This window comes from Hylobates moloch, unplaced genomic scaffold (assembly GCF_009828535.3).
Source record: "Hylobates moloch isolate HMO894 unplaced genomic scaffold, HMol_V3 SCAFFOLD_5, whole genome shotgun sequence".
Taxonomy (NCBI): Eukaryota; Metazoa; Chordata; class Mammalia; order Primates; family Hylobatidae; genus Hylobates; species Hylobates moloch.
In genome coordinates, this window is record NW_026652280.1 from 91,413,987 (window position 1) to 91,418,828 (window position 4,842).

At 53.9% G+C, this 4,842-nt stretch overlaps 1 long non-coding RNA gene across 1 annotated transcript; it reads left to right on the plus strand.

Moving 5' to 3' along the window:
- The first annotated feature begins 218 nt into the window (after window positions 1-218).
- On the plus strand, window positions 219-3,450 carry LOC131383590 (uncharacterized). Its single transcript, XR_009213732.1, has 3 exons — window positions 219-360; window positions 2,788-2,836; window positions 3,382-3,450. It is a non-coding gene; the product is annotated as an uncharacterized LOC131383590 (long non-coding RNA).
- The last annotated feature ends 1,392 nt before the right edge of the window (window positions 3,451-4,842 follow it).

Sequence of the window (4,842 nt, forward strand, 5' to 3'; positions counted from 1 at the left end):
TTGGGGTAACAAGGGCAGGGGTAGTGCCCTCGAGTATAAGACCCTGACAGAGGAAGGGGCTGGGGTTGGGCTCTGCGGTGGTGGGTTTGCCTATGAAAAGGGTCTCCTTCACTGTCTCTAGGAATTAGTTTATCCTGGGAGGGGTGGCCCTTCACAGCAAGTCCCCAAGATGTCACACTGTCAGATACAGAGACTAGAAAACTGATATCACAGGGGACCTGAGGTTCTCCCGGTCCAGATCTGTGTTGTCTAAGACGGGAGCCACCAGCCCTGGGTGCCAGTGAGCATTGAGACGTGGCTGGTCCACACTGAGATGTGCTGTGAATGTAAAAAGACGCACGCCTGATTTCAAAAACCTTGGTATGAAAAGAAAATGTGAAACAGCTCTCAAGTAATTTTTATACTGATTACATGTTGAAATGCTAATATTTTGGGTATGATGTTAAAGTTCATTCCACCCGTCCCTCTTCAGGTATTTTTTAAGTGTCACTACGAAACAATCTGAAGTTACTGATGATCCTTCCCAGCCCGCGGCCCACACGGACGCCCCGCAGATCCCCCTGTGTCCTGCCGCATCTCCCCAACTCCCGCCACACATTCCTCTGCCAGTCAGTCAGGCTTTGTGACTCCCCAGGGTGCCGCATACTTCCAGCTCCCGCACCTCAATTCCAAACAGCCTGTGGGTGACTTCAAAGTCAACATGAGCCTTGCTCACCCCTGGAGCAGGAGCCGGCTCCCCAGGGGAGCAGGACTGTGGGCTGCAGCTCCCGGCTGGCCAGCTACAGAGCTGTTCTTAGATGCTCTAGGCTCATCTTATGTGAGTCAGGCTCACGTTGACTTTGAAGTCACCCTTGGTCACCAGGAGCTCTGACCAACCAGGCCGAAAGCTTCCCCTGGGCCATCGCCAACCCCGGAGCTGCCTGCTCCTGCCCCTCTTTGCTGGGCCTGGGCTCCCCAACATTCACCCAGGTCATGAACACACATGAGCAGCACCTTAGATGTCGAAGGAGCAGGTCAGGTTAGCCTATTGGACAGAGCAGACCCGGGCAGCCACAGCTCCCTGTGGAGCACAGGGGCGAGGAGGCTCCAGGAGGCCACTGGGATCAGGGAAGGCTTCCAGGTGATACGACGTCCAAGCTGGACAGGAGGCAGTGAGTGATGGCATGTGAGGGTGCTGGCCTGAACCCCGAGGGCCCGGACATGATCTAGCTGGGCTGGATGCTGGGTAAGGCCCCCCACTTCCAGGCGGTGCACAGACAGAAGCAGCAAACTGAGAACCCAGGAGACCAGGGCAGAGGCAGGGGCAGTGTGCAAGGCAAGATGGGGACCTGGCTGGAGAAGCGGCTGGGCTGACATACAGCAGAAGACAGGGGAGAGGAAGGGCACCGCCCACACTGCCGACCTGGTGTTTTCTGCGGAGGGGATCTTTCCTTAGAGGAAAGAAGGCTGAGTTCAACCTGCAACAAGTTGAGTTTGAGGAGCCGCAGGAGGATGGGGGTCGGCCCAGGTGTCACGTGGACACGCCAGTCCTCTGGAGCAGCTGTCAGCAGAGCGAGGCCCACGGGCCACATCCAGCCCCTGGCCTGCTTTTGTATTGCCCCAAAGCTAGGAATTGTCTTTAAATGCTTAAGTGGTTAAAAAATTAAAATCCATACCCATCAGCTATCATCAAAAAACTATTATCACCTCAGCCAGCCTGGGCAGCATAGTCAGACTCCATCTCTACAAAAAATAAAAATTTGGCCGGGCGTGGTGGCATGTATCTGTAGTCTCAGCTACTTGGGAGGCTGAAACTAGAGAATGGCGTGAACCCGGGAGGCGGAGCTTGCAGTGAGCCGAGATTGCGCCACTGCACTCCAGCCTGGGAGACAGAGCGAGACTCCGTCTCAAAAACAAACAAAAACAAAACAAAACAAAACAAACCCAGAAAGCACCAAGTGTCGGCGGGGATGTGGAGAGATTAGAACCTCGTGTGCAGCGGGAATGTACCGTGGGCAGCCACTGTGGAAAACAACATGGTGAGGTTCCTCAAAATGTTAAACAGAGGTTTGCCATATAACCCGGCAACTCCACTTCTCGGTCTATCCCCAAAAGAATTGAAAGCAGGGTCTCAAAGAGGTATTTGTACCCCCATGTCCATAGTAGCATCATTGACAATAGCCCAAGGGTAGAAGCCACCCAAGTATCCACTGACAGAGGAACGGAACAACACTGTGGTCTACACATACAGTGGAATAGTATTCACCCATAAAAAGGGAGGAAATCCTTATGCAGGCTACAATATGGATGAAGCTCGAGGGCATCAGCATCAGTGTAAGAAGCCAGTCCCCAAAAAGACAGATGCTGTAGGATTCCACTTACATGAGGTCTCCAGAGCAGTCAAATCTATAGAGACAGAGAGTGGATGGTGGGTGCCGGGGGCTGGGGGAAGGGTCATGGGAAGCTGGTGTTTAATGGGGACAGACTTTCGGTTTGGGAAAATGAGAAACTTTTGGAGATGGATGGTGGTGATGAAAGCACAGCCACATGAATATACTTAATTCCACAGAACCGTGCACTTACAAGTGCTTAAGAAGGTCCATTTTATGTCATGTGTATTGAACCACAGTCTAAAAATTCGGAGTATTTTGTAACAGTGTGACCTGGACTTCATGTTTCAGTGACCAGGAAGCCAGTTTTGTTATTTCCTCCCTGCCCACGCCTGCATTTGCTCCCCAAGGCAGAGGACTCGTGGCAGAGACATGTGACCAGCAAGGCTGAAAATACTTACCATGTGTTCCTTTGCAGAAAAAGTTTGCCTACCCCTGTTCAAGAGCTCAGGGATGAAGAGTCAGAGGTAGGTAGAGCCTGGGAGAGGTGCCAGGGTGCCCAGGCAAAGGCCTCATGAGGCCGCATGCTTATGTGGGAAGGTCTTCTAACTGCTTTATTAAGATACAGTTCACATTCCACAAAGTGTACATTTCAATGGTTTTTTTGTGTTGTACAGAGCTGTGAAGCCAACAGGACAGGCCATGTTAGAACATTCTTACCCTCTGGGAAAGAAACCACGTACCCTTTCACAGTCACCCCCATCCCTCTGTTGTCACTCTTCAGCCCCTGGCAACTGTGAATCTCCTTTCTGTCTCTGTGAATTTATCCATTCTGCACATTTCACAGACTGAGAGTCACAAGCTAAGTGGTCCTTGGTGTCTGGCTTCGTTCACGCAGCCTCATGTTCTCGAGGTTCACCGGCTTCGTCTCTTTTTAGGGCTAAGTAATCTTCCATTATTCTAGACCACGTTTTGTTTATCCACTCATCTGTTGATGGACATGTGGCTATTTTGAATTGTGCTGCTGGAAACATTCATGTGGGCACCATGCTTACCAAGGCTGTGTTCTCAGGATGGAGTGAGAGGCCAAGAGTTCCAGAGAAGACAGCCCAGATAGCATGGAGACCCACCAGTCCAGGAGACAGCATGCTTCCAAAGTAAGGGGGGTGCTGCAGTGTCAAATGCTGCACAGTCGGTGGCACCCAGGAATGAAGGAGGGGCCGGGGCAGGGAGGGACACAGGTCCCTAGGGAATTATTTTTAAGCTAGGCTTTGGGGGCAGATGGGGTTTCCACAGTGGTGGGAGGACCAGATTGGGAAGAGGATGAAGATAGAGAGAGGTGTGGGTGGTGGTGGGGGACTGGCCTGGCCATGGCACAGCACACGCAGGTGGGTGCAGGACTTGCCTGAGGGCAGGGTAGCAAGAAGCCATGCCTGGGCAGTGAGAGGCTTCACATTTTAGACAGGAAGTTTTGGGGTGATCTGAAGAGGCCTTGCAGGTCCTGCTCCGGAGATCTTACCAGCTGTGGAGCGACTTGGGCGAAGACCGGGTAGAGAGCAACCCAGCCGCTGTACCCGTCGCCCCTGCTGACCCCCGGGGTGTATGCAGCCACACCCAGAGCAACAGAGGGCCCACCCATCGAGCCACAGAATCCTGAGAAATAATAAATCGTTGTTCAGACCGCTAAAATCCTGGTGGCTCCTTACACAGCAACAGATGACCGAGGGGCTCCCAGCCCGGGAGGTGGAAGTCCAGCAGGGACTTCCAAGGCCTAGTTTGCAGGGCTCCAGGATCGTTCCTGGATCCTTGTTTTGCAGCCTTGACAAGGGGAAGGAGGGAGGCAGCAGAAGGAGGGCAGAACAATCCATGCCAGGCTGTGATTTGCCAAGTGACTGTCTGGGAAGAATGGGGTCTCAGACCAGGGACAGGGAGCAGAGGCAAGCCTGCATCTGCCCTGGTTGGAGAACCCGGATTCAGACCCAGGGCCCTTATTTCTGCCTGGATCACTCCACTGGGCGGAGAAGTGACTGTGGACACATCCAGGGTTCTCTCCAAGTTGGCTTCCTCATCTGCCAAATAGAGACTGCAGACCACCAGCTCCCAGGTAGGCGCTACTCTTCCGGCCCCTCCCGGCAGAGGCAGGAGGGCCAGGCGTGCTCAGGGCCCAGGTGTGCTAGGGGCCCAGGTGGGCCAGCCAGCAGCATTCTGCAGGGTAATGGGGGCAGGTGGGCACCCCGAGGCTGGCAGTAAACACTGGCTATCTGCCCCCAGGCTCCCAGGGGGGTCCCAGGAGGAGGGGTCCTGGGCCTCACCTCCTCCAGCCGGAACAGGAAAGCAGCTCCAGGCAGCTGGGTCCACAAAAATCTCCATTCCCTGAGGTCTCAGAGGCAGTGGCCCAGGAGCATCTGGCCACCTTCGGGAAAAACCGGCTTGGCAAAGGCTCCCCCGAGGGCACGCTTTCCCGGACAGTGAGGCAGGACCTAAACTCTTCCGTTAACGCTACATTTTTCGCATTTCTGCAGTGCTTGCACTC